This window comes from Balaenoptera musculus, chromosome 5, assembly GCF_009873245.2.
Source record: "Balaenoptera musculus isolate JJ_BM4_2016_0621 chromosome 5, mBalMus1.pri.v3, whole genome shotgun sequence".
Classification (NCBI taxonomy): domain Eukaryota; kingdom Metazoa; phylum Chordata; class Mammalia; order Artiodactyla; family Balaenopteridae; genus Balaenoptera; species Balaenoptera musculus.
In genome coordinates this window covers 109,109,655-109,126,235 of record NC_045789.1, presented here as the reverse complement: position 1 = coordinate 109,126,235, position 16,581 = coordinate 109,109,655, and positions in this window count along the sequence as shown.

Sequence of the window (16,581 nt, the reverse complement as noted above, 5' to 3'; positions counted from 1 at the left end):
ACCCACGCACATATGGTCACCTTATTTTTCATAAAGGAGGCAAGAATCTACAATGGAGAAAAGACAGAATCTTCAATAAGTGGTGCTCGGAAAACTGGACAGCTACATGTAAAAGAATGAAATTAGAACACTCCCTAACACCATACACAAAAATAAATTCCAAATGGATTAAGGACCTAAATGTAAGGCCAGACACTATAAAACTCTTAGAGGAAAACATAGGCAGAACACTCTATGACATAAATCACAGCAAGATCCTTTTTGACCCACCTCCTAGAGAAATGGAAATAAAAACACAAATAAACAAATGGGACCTAATGAAACTTCAAAGCTTTTGCACAGCAAAGGAAAACATAAACAAGACGAAAAGAAAACCCTCAGAATGGGAGAAAATATTTGCAAATGAAGCAACTGACAAAGGATTAATCTCCCAAATTTACAAGCAGCTCATGAAGCTCAATATCAAAAAAACAAACAACCCGATCCAAAAATGGGCAGACGACTTAAATAGACATTTTTCCAAAGAAGATATACAGATTGCCAACAAACACATGAAAGGATGCTCAACATCACTAATCATTAGAGAAACGCAAATCAAAACTACAATGAGGTATCACCTCACACTGGTCAGAATGGCTATCATCAAAAAGTCTACAAACAATAAATGCTGGATAGGTTGCGGAGAAAAGAGAACCCTCTTACACTGTTGGTGGGAGTGTAAATTTGTTCAGCCACTATGGAAAACAGTATGGAGGCTCCTCAAAAAACTAAAAATAATGCTACCATATGATCCAGCAATCCAGGGGAAAAAAACCCTCTAATTCGAAAAGATACATGCACCCCAATGATCATAGAAGCACTGTATATATACAGTGGAATATTACCCAGCCATAAAAAGGAATGAAATATCACCATTTGCAGCAACATGGATGGACCTAGAGAATATTATGCTAAGTGAAGTAAGTCAGACAGTGAAAGACAAATACTATATAATATCACTTATTTGTGGAATATAAAAACAATACAAATGAATCTATATACAAAACAAGAAGAGACTTATAGACATAGAAAACAAACTTATGGTTACCAAAGGGGGATGGGGGGGTGGGACAAACTGTGAGTATGGGATTAACATTTACAAACTACTATACATAAATAGATAAGCAACAAGAATTTACTGTATAGCAGAGGGAATTACATCCAATATCTTACAATAACCTATGATGAAATATAATCTGCAAAAAAAGCCCCACTGTATCACTATGCTGTACACCTGAAGCTAACACAATATTGTAAATCAACTATACTTCAATAAATTAAATCAAAATAAATTAAAAATTAAAAAATAATAGATAACATGTATAAATATGAATAAATATAAAAACATAATATTAAATGAAAAAAGTCAATGATGGACTTTTGTGTTCACTATACCACTTGTATAAAAATCAGAATGTATAAAAAGAACTAAATATTGCTTATGGATATATATAGCTATTGCTGTAGCTATATAAAATTTAAAAACATATCTAGTAATAATCAAAGCTCAAATTCAAAATAGTGGTTATCTCAGAGCAGCGATGAGAAAGTAAGAAGAACAATGGGCTCAAGGAAGGTACCAAGTAACTCAACCAAAAAGCTAATGTTTTATTTAAAAGATCTGAGTAAATATGGCAAAATATTGAAATTTGTCAAAGCTCTATGGTACACCCATGAGTGTTCATTATATTATTTTCTAAATTTTGCTTATGCCTGAAATATAGGACTTTCCCAAGTGGTCTCTCCAGGGCTGGGTATGATTGGGTGTCACTGTATCACTGATGTTTACAACAAGGAATGTCAGTCATTGCTTTTACAAACAGCAACAGCTAAGAATGAGCCAGCATGTGGTGGAGGGAAGGTCGCTAACCATCCTCAACTGCCATGGAACTGCAAGCAATAGCTAACAACATTATAGATCAAGCATTTATATCTGGGCTAGATGGAGTGCTTAACATGCACTATCTCCTGTACTCCTTGCAACAATTCCAGAGAGAAGATACTATCACCACCCCCTTATTATACATGAGGAATCCGAGTTGTAGAAAGTAATCTGGTCAAGATCCCACAGTGAGTGGAGAAGCCAGGAGTCAAACCAGGCCACCACTCTATACTACCTCCTCATGATTCGTGGCCATTGTCTTTACAAATAGTTATTTTTCAGAATTTTCGGCTTCAAAAGTTCACTGGGGTTCCCCAAATAGGAGGTGCGGGAATCACTGTGTAGCAACCCTCTGCACTGTCTTGAGGCTCTGCACAGAACCATCCCCTGCTACACACCTGCCTAGCCCAGCTGCCACTGCGTGATCCACACTACACCTCGGTAAACTTGAAAGCTGGCCTGTCAACAAGACCTTGACTCAGGAGTCAGTTTGGCCAAGGCCTCTCCCCATGACAACTCTGGAGGCAGCAATGTTCATTCACAGTTCAGATCTATTCAGCGTCAAGCCTGAAACAGAGATGTCGTAAATCCCATCAAAATCTCCTCCATTATGTGACACACTTTGTTAGAACAGAATAAGGGGTTCGGCTCTGTTGGACCAAATCAAGTTAGTCTATGTGGAGTATCACATTTTAGATTCAAATCCCTGTTAAACCCTCTGCTTAGGTTCGTGGTTAACAATATTTTTCTATCTGTCTGCAGAGATGACAGGCAGCCCAGCTCTCAAGTGGGCCCAGCGGCCTCGGAGCGGCTGCTTTTAGAGGCAAGCTCCACAGATGAGAGGCAGAAATCTCACCGCCCCAGTGTCTCCTGATTAGCCTGGAGAAAAGCTGAATGACAAACATGTTTCCAATCTGCCTGGCCCATGCAGGGAAATGGGGCAATCTGGCCTAAAAAGGGATTTAGACTTTTGTTGCGTGCAAGGGAAGGGGGACAGAGAAAAAAAGCTGATTTAAATCCATCCACAATGCTTTCTCACTTGGTGATCTCTCAGATAAGAAACAGACTGGCTGTGGTTCAGACCCCTATCACGCCTGTGCATCTTCCGCCTCGCTGCTAGGTAGCCGTGGACCTCTCAGACAGCCGTATGCTGTAGAGGTTGTTGCAACTGGCCATTTCAGAGCACTTGCTCTTTTGGCCAGAATCTTATGATGTGTTTGTTGATTAATAAAATTGGCCTACAGTAAAATTCTCTATAGGACTTCTAGATTAAAATAAGCATCAGTAACAGTGTATGCGTTACCTAGTTAGCTATTCAGTTACACGAATCATACTACACTACATTAGTTGCAAAGTCGTATAAAATGTGACATCAAATAGTCACAAGGCTCATGTGGCAAAGGCTAAGTGTTAAAATATGTGATTTATTTATTGGAGATACTGCATTAAGACCGAATATTTTCATTTCTCTCTTCCCAGTAGAGAGAAGAGTCCCACAGATACTGAAAATATACATAGTTGATGCAGAGCTTCTTTTAACTATGTAAAAGTCAATAAATCATTTGTCACCTTCAGGTGGGCAAGGTTTGGGTGCTAAACATTTTTGAAAAATCCACAAGCCACATGGAAATACGTCCTCTAAAAGCATACATTCTGGCTTTAAACACATCTTTTTTTCTTTCTTCAATGCATTCATCTGAGCATTGTTAATATTATGCTGATGGTATGAAGGGCAGGGTTCAGGGGACTCTATCCCCTCCGAGAGTCCCTTCCTGGGTGCGGATACGAGAAGAGCACCTATAAGACGGCTGCGGCTGTACCTCGTGTCCGCCAGGCTAAGTCCAGGGCGTCTTGCTCTGTTGGCATCAGTACAGGGCTTCTTCAGACACAATTATCGAGACCGTCTTCAGTGACCTCTTATTGCTGCCGTATTTGGGAAACCGCATTCAGATGCAGATTGGCCTAAATCCTATCAACCCGTTCAACCATGTGTGTGAGTGTGCATGCGTGCACACGCACATCTGTGAACAAAACATCACACACGTATTTGTACTTAGATAAATTCTCCCTAGAGCATTTAAACCCCTACCCCCCAAATTTCCAAATGAGGAGAAATGCTTATTTTCCCAGGCAACTTTGTCAATTGCTCTTGTGCTCGTCTTATAAATATTTCATAGCAAATATTTAACATGATTCTTTCCCCAATCGGATCAGCTTTGAAAAGCTCCTCAAAGCGAATTCTCCCCTAACAATAGCTTGATGCAAAAGCTTTTTTTTCTTCTCTTAAGCACAGGGTCTGCTGCCATAGCAGCAGGAATAGTTCTTCCCTAATGGAAAAGAAAAGATACTTTACGTTAATTCAGTAGTCGGTAAAGGCGAAGGCAGCGGCAGGCGCAGCATACGCGTACCTTGCGCTGCCAATATGGAGGCCCGGCTTACCTTGACCTCCCCTCCCCCAGCACGCCTGCGATTATTGCCCAGCCTACATTAGAACTCTAATGGGAAGGGACAGGTTTATGTAAATGATCCGCATACGGATTTTGCTCTTGTAAAACAGAGCAGTTTCTTTGGGCTTTCTAATTATTTCATGCCTTGTGGTTCTCTGATGGGGCAGAGATGACTATACTTGAAAAGTACCCTGTGATTGACAGACTTCTGTCCCCCTGGAGCTCATTAGGGCGCTCCAGCTTTGGAAGATGGGAAATAACCCTACCAGGCACCAAAAAAGAAAAAAGAATTCACCCCAGCACTAGTGATTCTGTAGATTCATTTGTTCAGACATGTTTTGTTGGGGAAACAGCGTTATCAGGAAAGTGCACTATTGCCTTCCTGATCCAAACAGACTCTCTGCTTTGGTGCTTTTGATTTTTAAAACCAGCATTTAGAGTCACACAGGCTGTACAATGTAGAACTTGAAGGGTATGAAATGCCAATAGGATTTTTCACAAGGAAGTGGGAAAAAGAGGTGGGTGAGAGATGCAGTATGCCATATGCCATAAGGAGCAGCTACAAACTCGAACCAACTCTAACCACTGCTGTCACTCTGCAGTCAGCATGACCTGTTCCTAAGTCAAGTTGGCAGAGGAATCAATGAAGGGGGCAAATAAAGTGGAAAAATTGATTTGGAAAGTCTGAATGTCCCCTCAAGTTACATACGCCCTGCTGAAAAGAAGAAGGTACTGGGATTCGGGCAAGGTTGTGAAAAGAAAAAAAATCCATAAAGCTGGAAAGACTTTAAGGTTCATTGATTTTAGTCTTCCCATTTTATGGGTCAGAAAATTAAGAGGCAGAGCAGTCACACAGTGAGCTAGCAGTACGGCCAGAACTAGTCCACAGCTTTCTGTCCAGTACCCATTTCTCTCGATCAGAACCAGGAAGGAGATAGGATTAGGGGAGATCAGGTGACATGAAGTCTGTCAGTGGATGAGGTTCCAAGATGAGGAAGCCAAGATCTGTTAGTCCAAATATAGTGGGGTCAGATTTGTAGCCACTACACTTAGATGTGTAAACATTGGACCATTCTTTATGTTTCTGTAACTGATCTTGTTTTCAAGCCACATATCACTGGGTAGTAAGGAAAACATATCAAACTTAGCCTCAAACAGCACAAGTTTACGACCTCACATTTCTGCGGATCAGAAGTCCAGGCACCACAGGTGGGTTTCAGCTTCAGGTGAGAGTGCTGGGGGTGCTGTCTCATCAGGAGGCTTGTCTGGGGCAGGTTCACGCCCAAGCTCTTGCGGTCGTTGGCAGGAGTCAGATCTCCAGGGTGTTGGCTGAGGGACTCAGTGCTTTGCTGGCTGTTTGCAACGCGGCACCCCCCCCCCCACCATGGCAGCTATTCTGTGAAAACCAGCAAGGGGCAGGGTCTGTAGCAAGATACACATCACACTAACGTGTGACCTAATCACAGAAGTGACACACCGGGGAACGGGGTTCCGCGGGATGTGGGTGCTATGAGGCAGGCTCGTGGCCATCTGGGGCCTGCCTGCCACAGGGAAAGACCCACTGCTTCTGTAGCCCTCACCCACTTGGCTTTGGGTTTCCTGGTTTGAAAGCAGATTCCTGAGAGGCCAAGGTAAACAATGTTCCAAGTTGCCAGGGGAATTGGATGAATGATTATGGGGCTGCAAGGAGCAGTTGTCAAATAAAAATTTAAATTCTACATAAATGATACGTCACTTTTCAGAGGAGACAGGCTCTCTTAAGGGTCTACTTCTCAGGGACCCAAAATTGCCATGAAGGGAACATCCGCACCCATGCAAACCCTTCCCAGAGAGCAGACTCTGGGTGGAAAGGAACCCGTCCCTTTCACCCACTTTGTTTCCTTGGAGGGTCCAGAGGTAGAAACACAAACGTGTATATGATTTTTTTTAAAACAAACAGCAACATGTTATGCATACTTCTTCTGTATTTCGCTTTTTTCACATAATAGTATATCTTGGAGTTAATTCCACATAAGTCAAAACCTCCTAATTAAAGTAAGTTCAGTGTCTCTCAGTTTAAAAAAAAATTCATTCAGCTTAATTTATTTTCTTTGGATAAATATTCAGTCAAGTTCAACGTCCAAACTTCCTACCAGGGCCCTTCAGCTTCTTTTAAAAGTTCCTCAATCCCCTGGCCTACTCCCCCAAGAGGGCACCTGGGTATGTTGTGTATCTTTGCAGTGACTAGAGGAACCGACTGGTGTAAGTTCAGGTGTGTTTGCTGTTCTCTGGTCTTTGATGCCTCTTCAGCTATGTCCACTGTCAAGGAAATGCACATGCAGATAAGCCACCAGCTTCCCTTCACCTCATCACCATGAAAGCAAGCAAGGTTCCCTTGGATCCAAGAAGTCATCTTGGAACCTAAGAGGGAGAGGGAGAATATTTCTTCAAAATGACATTATATTAAACTATAAGATACAAAGATACTCTTTTATATTTGGCAAATTTTAGTACAACCACATGCCTTCATATCACCCTTCCCTGCCTCCGTCATTGACAATGAAGGGTTCAGTGAGGAAGCCTGAGTCAGTTATGCAAAATAAAGCAGTTACCATTAATTGCACACTGACCCAAACTGTGTAAAATTTGACCCCCTGCTATATACAAGCATACTTTGTTTTACTGAACTTTGCTTTATTGCACTTTGCAAATATTGCCTTTTTTTTTTTTTAACAAATTGCATGTTTGTGGCAACCCTGTGTTGTCAGATGATGGCTTGCAATTTTAGCAATAAAGTATTTTTAAATTAAGGTCTGTACAGTTTTTTAGACATGATGCTATTGCACACTTAATAGACTACAGTTTAGTGTAAACATAACTTTTATAGGTACCAGGAAACCAAAAAATTCGTGTGACTCACTTTATTGCGATATTTGCTGTATTTTGGTGGTCTGGAACTGAACCTGCAATATCTTTAAACCATGCCTGTATAAGCAAAACAGAGCCAGGAAAGAAGGCAGAAACCATGAACTGGAAATGAGGCAGTAAGTCAGGGGCCAGGGGAGAAAGTAGACCAGGTAAAAGTAGATAGATGGGCGTATGGAAAGAAAAAGGCCAGCCTCCAACAGAGGCATGCTGCAAAACTTCCAAGTTGAAGAATAGACAAAGGAGGAAAGCTGCCCAACTCATTTTAAGAGCTAACAAGACATTGATTCTAAAACCAGTATGGACAGCACAGGAAAAAAGTACAGGCCTATCTAACCTATGAATACAGATGGGGAAATCCTATATAAATTACTATCTAAGTGAATCTAATCATGTGTTAAAAAACAAATTCAGTGCAGTTTATTCCAGGAATGCAACAATGGTATAATATCAGAAAACCTATCTTAAAAGAGAAAACAGAGGAAAAGCTAGGAAAAGAAAATCTGTGAATGCAAAAGGTATTTCATGAACTTTAACATTTAGTTATGATAAAATAATAATAGTCTCAGTAGCCAGGAATAGAAGGGAACTCCTTGAACCTGATAGACCTTACACCAAAAGACTAAGGTCAATGTGATAGTTGATGGAGAAACCTTATAAACTATCAGTTCCTTTAAGGTCTTGAACAAAACAAAGTTATCATGATCTCTGCCACTATTTAACCTGTTACTGGATGTCCTCATCAATAAAAATTAAAATAGAAAACAAGAAGAAAAAAACATTGTAAGATGTGGTGGTTTAAATATGTCTATAAATTCTAACAGTATCTTCTATAAGTGGAGCCTAATTTCTCTCCCCTTGAGCTTGGGCTGGACTTAGTGAATTTCTTCTAACAAATAGAATAAGATGAGGTAATGCTGTGTGATTTCTGATACCAGGTCATATTCCTGGATTACTGACCTCAGAGACTGTATGATAATAAATGTCTGTTGTCTTTAACTGCTAAGTTTTGGGATAATTTGTTTGAAGCAATTGATAACTGGTATGCAAGCATTAGAATAAAATATATTAAATCATCATTCCTGTAAAGCAACTATACTCCAATAAAAATTAATTTAAAAAAATCATCATTCATTGCTGACAACATAATCATCTATGTAGAAAATCCAACAGCACTAACAAACTATTAAAATTAGTGAGAGTTTAGCAAATTTGCCTTAACACAAGATTGACTTACAAAAATCCATAGTGTTCTATACCAGCAATACCAAACGAGAAAATAAAGTATCATTCACAATAGTAGCAGAACTGTAATGTATCTGGGGGTCAACTTTACAATGAATGTACAAGACATTGCTATGGAAAAATATTAAAATTCTATTAAAAAATATAAGAAGACTGAGTAAATGGAGACACATACTACATTCGTGGTTGCTGACTTAATGTTAAAGATATTTCAAATCTTCTTCAATTAATGTATAATTTTGGTGCGAAGACAGTAAAAATTCCAGGCAGATTTCCCACCTGCCTGGATGGCTTACCATCACCCATCACTGTCCTCTGAACACCAAACGCTCTGCCTTTGTCACTAGCAATCGTCAGGTTGCCTCTGGCTGGGTCTATATCAAGGGCCTATCTCACTACAGCTGCCATGTCTCTTCCGTCTCAGTCCACCTCAGAGCCATGTGCTCTGATCACCTTGTTATTTACTGAGCTCCAAGCTTCTGTGGTGCTACGATGAAGGCAAATGAAGAAGGAGGAAAAGAATGAGGAGGAAGGAGGAGAACCAACAACAATAACAACATTTGGATGCTGTGAAGATAGGACCCCTCTGAATACAGTTGTATTAAGAAACTTATGAAACTTTCATTATGAGGCCATAAGATGAGAGCCCGATTATCAATTCATTTGAATAAGCCCATGGGGTATTTATTTGCATTAATGAAAACTACTAGAAGTGAGGACTTTTATGCAAAGTTTACGAAAGCATATCAGAAGAAAAGATGCCAGAACTGTGTAGTAATCCTAGTTAGCAGACCAATGCAAACAACATTTTTACTGTCTTCGTGAATGAAATAGTAGGTTAAAAATTTATATGCTCATTTAGATTTGGTGTGGAGAAGGGGAGAGAAAATATGAAACAGGGCTCTATCAAAAAAGAACATAGGATTACCAAACCAGAAGTTCTTTTCATTCATTGGCCAAGAAAGGCTATAGTTGATGAGGAATGCAGTCAAAAAAAGACATCCTGTAGCTATGAGCTAAGAATCATCTGATTGCACTGAATAGTCAAATGACTCAGCAGTGAAGGATTTGACTCAATGCAAAGGCAAATATTGGCCCTTTACCTAGAATCTGCACTCCCTCTAATGTATTCACACCCCACTTCTCCTGACTTGTTCCTATTCATGCTTCAAAACAACTCTGATGTCAACAGCTGTGGAAGGCTTTCCTTCATACTTCTTCCTTCCACCTCGGTTTCCACTAATTGCCCTCTCAGTTCACCCTGCATTGCCCCCTTCCTAGACCTGTCACCCAAATAGGATTACTTTATTCATCTCTTTCCCTACTAGACTTTGAGCTCTTTAAAGGCAGGGGCTGTGTCTTTAATTTCTGTCTTCCAAAGACCTAACCTAGCACCTTAAAGATAGTAGGCTCTCAATAATATTCACTCAATGAATGAATGAGTGAATGAATGCCATTGCTCGCTATAAAAAGAGAATTAGATGTGATCTCTATAAAGATAAAGGGAATATGTAGGCATAAGAGAATAGCATTATCGAGCCAGATGAGAAGGACAAGTGAGAAGAAGGAAAGAAACAGCAAAAGTGCCCAAAGGCATGGAGGGAAGTCATAGGAGACTGGAAGCGAAGAAGGAGGTGGTGGGTAGGAATTTTAGAATAAACAACAGAGAAAAGTAACAGAGACATAGTTCAGGCTGTGATAGAGGGAAAGGCAAAGGAAAATATTTCCAAAACCTGAAGATAAACAAGAGAGTGTAATGAAAAGACAGGAGGAAGAAAGTAACTGTCGAGAAGTGAAGACAGGGTGGGCAGTTTGCAGAAGACATAACCTTATCAAAGGTTCCTACAGAGGAAGGTGAAGGAGGAAGAAATTAGGGAGACTAAGGAATGGAAAGGATAAAGGGAAATAAGACAATGAATGCCCGAGAAGCTCTATAAAGAACAGACATGCCAAATTGAAGAGAGAAATAATAACAGTTAACATTTGTTGAGTATTTCCTCAGGCCACTGTGCTAATTTATGTCTTATGTGGTTTATTCTTCATAGCAGCAGGTGATATGTTACAGATGAGGAAACGATGACCCAGAAAAGTAAAGTTTCATGTTTAAATTCACACAGTAAGCGATGGAAATGGGACATTGATCCAACTCTTTCAGCCTCTGGAGCTTAGAACCTGAGACAAAAAGGAGGGAGACAAATAAACCATGGGAGGAGGAGAGGAACAAAAGAGTTTTGGAGGAAGCCCAAGTGTACCAACACATTCATCAAACAGGTAACGCACAACTCCAAGTGCAATTGCACGATACAAATAGAGAGAGAACGTTAGGATTTGGCCTTCCATGTTCTGAGGGAGTAACTTAAGGGAAAGAAAAACAAGAAGGAGTGTTTTCTTTTATGCATTAGAGTCTGAGAATTTCTCTGTAGGAAGAGACACACACTTGTGACTTAGAGAAGGCAGTACAAGCTAAAAGCAAACTCCTACATCTCTACATGGGGCCCTAGTTTCATGAGAAAGTGGGCAGTTCTCTACTTGATAAAGTGGGGGGAGGAATTTAAGTTTTGGGGGAGAAAATGCATGAAGGAGGAAGGGGGAAGGAGTAGGCAAGGATGTGGCTTTAGGAAAAGCGTGCTGTGGCAAAAAATGTTCCCCAGCCAAGAGAGCAGCCTGAGATGAAATGGAGAACTGAAACATCTACTTGGGGGTTATGAGGTGTTGCTATGGGGTTGAGTTAGAATTAGGGTTAGAGAGCCCTATGCAGTCTTCTGCAAAAGTAATGAAAAACAAATTTTAGCATTCTGAATATGGTTGGATTTCTTATATAAAATGTTGAAGGAAGCCAGGTCAGAATTCGGTTTTATGCGGAGTCAAGACAGCCTGTTTGACAAGAGGAGCGCTAAATCTGAATTGCATACATAATAATAGTTTTCAAACAAATCCATGAGGTATCGCATATCGAAAGCCTGGAAAACTAAAAGTCATACCTATGTGCCAGCAAACTGTACTGCTTGGACTTCATCATATGGAAATAACAGATGATACACACGAAGACTTTTGCCTGCCGTTATTTTATCGCAGAAATAATGTGAGGAAAATGAACTGCCCAGCAATAAGTGATTGGTTAAATAAATGATGATGAATACTTACAGTTGAATACTACCCACAAAAAACTACATTGTAGAGTTATTTATTCATTTGGCAAATATTTATTGAGTGCCTTCAATGTGGCTAGCACTGTTCTGGGCACTGATGACTAACTGAGAGCAAATAAATATCTCTGCCCTCCTGGAATTTACATTTGGGTGGAGGAGAAAGACAATATCCAAGTAAACAAATAAATAAGCAATATAATTCAGATGGTGATAAGTGCCAGGCAGAGTAGAGAAGGAAGGAAGATAGAGATTGACTCAAGTGTAGAAGTTATGGCTGTTTTATTACAGTGCTCCAGGGAAGTTTCACTGAGCATAGAATCGGCTACACCACAGGGCAATGTGTCCTCTGGCCAGAAGGGCTCCTCTTTGGGGAATCAGGATCTCTATACTACTTGAACAGCTCAGAGCTGAGAGGACAGGAAGCACAAAATTCCCAGTGTGTAACTGGGAGTGATGGTAGCAGCACCACTCTTACTCCCACCCGTTGGTTCCTAGATTCATGTGTTCTACCTATGGAGACACTCATCAGTTAAGTTTGTTGATTTAAAGTTGAGCACTGCATTCTCCAGGATGGTCCCCATCCTCACAATCACCACCAAGCTGGCGCTTTAGCTGTGAGTTCAACTTGTTCCATCATTCTGCCAGGCTGGCAACTTCTGGGTGGTGCAATTTGTAATAGGACTGTGGATCCCATGGGTCTGGCAAGTTGGCTGCTGGGGCTGATGTGATGTTATTTGGGATCCTGTAGAGGTGGATCAAACACATTGTAAGCTTTCAGGTTACTCTAGTAGCTGAGGTCCTGAGGGCAAATCCATATTCCAAACATGTGTCTCTTCTAGTCAAGACAAACGTTGCCCTTTCCAGGGTAGAAGGGGCAAGGGGTTAATTTGCCAGAGGTAGCCAGTGGTCTATCTGGGATTCAGAATTGGTCTCTGTTACAGACAGCTTGGAGGCTATATTGTCTTTGGTTGGTGAGATTGCATAGGGATCCCTAACCCTAACCCTAACCCAGGTCCACAGCAAAACATTTCATAAATTTCAGTTCAGTTCAGTAGATATTTCAGTTCTAACATCTCTCTAAGGCTGCTTTCTTGGACAGGGAACATTTACTCTCCCAGCCTTCTCTCCACAGAGCCTTGTTCTTGCTTGCTTACTCTTCTTTTCCACTCTCAGCCTCCATGGTTACCGTGTTCACACATTCATTGTGCCAGCACCAGGGTGATGACAGATGCAGGCTGGTGTCAACTGGTCCAGTTCTGCCTACTTGGTTGCTTAGTTCCTCTTCTATGGTCAGTGTTTTCTGCTGGGCATTCATTAACATGCGATATGAAGCCCATCTTATTGGGCAGCTCATTCCATGTTCATCTACCTGCCTCTACACCTTGTCTCCCATCTTCCAATCTTTCTCCTTCTAGGTTCCTAACCGGCTGGCTAAGCTATTTGCCACTGTCTCTGAGTCTGTATATCCTCACCTCAGGCTACTCTCTTTCCACACAAAGTGGGTGCTATAGGGAGAATTTTCTTCCCTCCCCACAGGGGTGGTAGTGCAGCTGTTGTCCCTTTTCAGTTTGCACACACATGCCGGGCTGACCCATCCATGCACCAAAGAGGGCTTTTCCCTCCTCAGTCAGTTGGTCATAAAGGATCTCCAGAGGGCCACACATGTGAGCTGAGGGAGCAGAACAGTGGTGGGCAACATGGGGCCCGGCCCACTTGTGCAGCTTTCTCGTACTCTCCAGCCTTACTCAGGCTTGATGCTGACGTGCCGCATGCATTGTGTGATGATTCGTGCTGGGCCCATCGGACAGTATGACTTGGTGGTCTGACAGGACCAGCTCAAGATGAGCGGTTCTGGTGGCCTGGTCACTCGGTGTCCTATAGTCAAGCAGTCCATCTCTACTAGGGCACAAGGCTGGGAACTGTTTTCAAAAGACGTATAATTCTCCACTGCAGATGGCACTCTCCTCTCCTGCTCCAGAAACCCAGGGGCCAGTGTAGTGATTCTTCCACCGGGGCCTAGCATAAACTCCCCAGGGTGTCCTCTCCCACCATGACATCTCTACAACCACAGGGTCTGCTGGATGGTAGGGCATAAGTAGCAGGGCTGCTTGCCCCACAGCCTGGACCCACGACAGAACTCTGTCTTAATTTCTAACTCAAAGCCAATGGCTTTTTGTGTCATCTGAAATATGGATCAGAGCGGTGTTTGCAGGTATGGAATATGCTCCCCCCAGAACTCAGAGAGGTTTATGAAGTGCTCTGCTTTCTTCTTTGTGGTGGGAGACACAAGATGCAATAATTTTTCCTTCAGTTTGGAAGGGATTAAGCGATTTCTTCCCATGCCCAGACCACTGAATTCTCAAGCACTTCACTAACGTGGGTGTCTCTGAATCTTTGTAAGGCTTACCTCTCACCCTCTGGTGGGCATGAGTCTCACCAGAAGACCAGCCACTTCTTGCTCATTTATCTGACTGATGTGATGTCATCACTCTAGTGGACCAGTGTGATGTTCTGCAGAATGTCCAGCCATTCAAGACCCTTTGGACTATATTATGATAGAGAACAGGAGAGTTGATATAGCCCTAGATCAAGATTGTAAATGTAAACTGTCGTCCATTCCAAATGGATTTGAACTGTTTTTGATCATCTTTCCTTATAGAGATGGGGAAAAAAAATATGTGCCAGATCAATGGCCACATATCATGTACTCAAGGACTTGTTAATCTGCTGTAGCAAAGATACCATATCTGGCACAGCAGCTGCGATTGTAGCTACTACACACTTAAGTATGCAGTAGTTCCCTGTCGTCCTCCAACATCCATCTGGTTTTTTCAGGGGCCAGGCTGATGAACTAAATAGAGATGATGGGGCCCACCAACTCAGCATCCTTTAGTCTTTAATTACTAAAGACTGGCTGGGATGTGATTTTGGTTTTAATGTATTATTTTGGCTGGGAGTAGGGAGGGGGTTGGAGGGTTCAGAGCTTCCACTTGGCCTTCGCACCGTGACAGGTCTTATTCCAAAGGCAAAGGAACCAATATAGGAATTGTGCCAAATACAAAGTATATCTTCTCCCAATAGACTTTTGGGATAGGGAGATGATCACTGGGTGGGTCCATGGACCCAGTGGATGCATGATGAGCCAAAGCTGAGCCAGGATTCTGTTTATTCAGGTCTCTGGGTATCAATGTTAACTTCAACCCTGAAGGAGAAAGGCCTCTGAAGTATCTTCAATCAAGGAGGCAGGGCTCATCTTAAAGGGTGAAGAGTACACTATTTTCTGCTGGTTCAAAGCGTTCAGAGGAATCTGAGACCCAGGATTTTTGAGTTCAGAAACCCAGAGGTCTCCATTCCATGTGCCAGAGACCCATTCTTTCCTAGCCTACCTGCCTCAGTTGAGAATTACACTTTCTTTAGAGCTCTGTGAATTTTATGATTAAGTCCTGGTCTTGGTACTTAGCTTTCTGTAGCCTCTGACTTTAGAAGACTAGAGTACTTAATCAGCAATCAAGGAAGCCCTCTGGCTTTCACTCTTACCAATTTCACTGTCAAATAATCACTCTCAGTCTTTTACTGTTTTTTTTTTCCAAAAAGTGTCAGTTGAGCTTAGCAATAGCTACCCAACTCTGCTGGCCTTATGTTATTTCTTTCATACTTATTAACACCTGATACATCTCACCAGCTGTTGAACTTTCTTCCACCAGTTTCCCATGAGGAAAGCTGTGACAGTGCTCTGCTCCCTCGGGCCAGGGCTTGTCTGTGCTCTGTCCACCACCTCTCATGGGGTCCTCACTGCCAGCTAGGGGGCAAGTGACCCAGCTCCAAACTTCTACCTCCGTGTCAGCTTTCTCAGACCACTTCCAGTACCAACTGTTATAGGCCAGCCTCCCTAGAAAGAAAACTCTGAGACAGAAATTAGCACACGAGAGGTTGATAAGGGAGTACTCTTGGGATTGGGTCTCCGGAAGGGAAGTGATGGGCTGGGCAGGGCTGAAGAGAGAAGTGGGGCTGTGATGTAGTCCCAGCTGAAGGCCTCAACCTACCCCACAGGGAGATATGAAGCTGAAATAGCCATTCAGAATTGCCTAGAGTCAGGGCATGAGAGCCTGGCCTTTATACCACTGCATCCTCCAGTCACTGGAAGCCAGCAGCTGATAGAAAGGGGTACGCCCTTGGGCAAGGGGAATCCCTTCATCCAAGAGTTCTAAAGAGAGCTGAGGGCTAAGGGCTGTCTGCCAGCAGCCAACAGCTGGGTAAATAAATCTTCTGGTCCTGAAGGGGATCTGGGTGGTAAATCATAGCATCTGCTACAATTACTTTGGATGAACCAGAAAGACTATTTCAAAATAGTCTTTTTTTTTTCATTAAAAATGAAAAAAAAAAAGATTATAAAAGGATATTGTCTACATGACCCTTCTGGAAGGACATAAGGTATTAACGATGGTCCTGTCTTGGTGGTGATGGATTCTGATTTGTTTTTCCTCTTGATTATCTACATTTTCTAATATCCCTTCAATCGACTACTTGTAAAATGGGAGGTTACTTTTAACTTTAAAAATTTCTGAAGATAAAATTGAACATTATGTAAGAAATTAGAAATAAAGTATTTTAAATTCTTCTTGTTATTTTAAGCTATTTAATGAAAAAGATTTAAGTTGTGACTTTTTTGAGTAGGTAAAAGTATAAAAGTGAGCTAAGGAACATGTATTGTACAATTAGTAAAAACAGTCACACTGTCCAGTTATTTTTAAATTGGAAGTTATGTTGCTACCATATTGAGGCTTTTATCTGGACACTCAAAAACGATTAATAAGAAATTATTATAAGTCCTATTCAGCTGATGGACAAAATGAAAAATAAAGAAGTAAAGATATCCAGCCAAAGCTACACAAATTATTGGCAGAAAAGACACCCT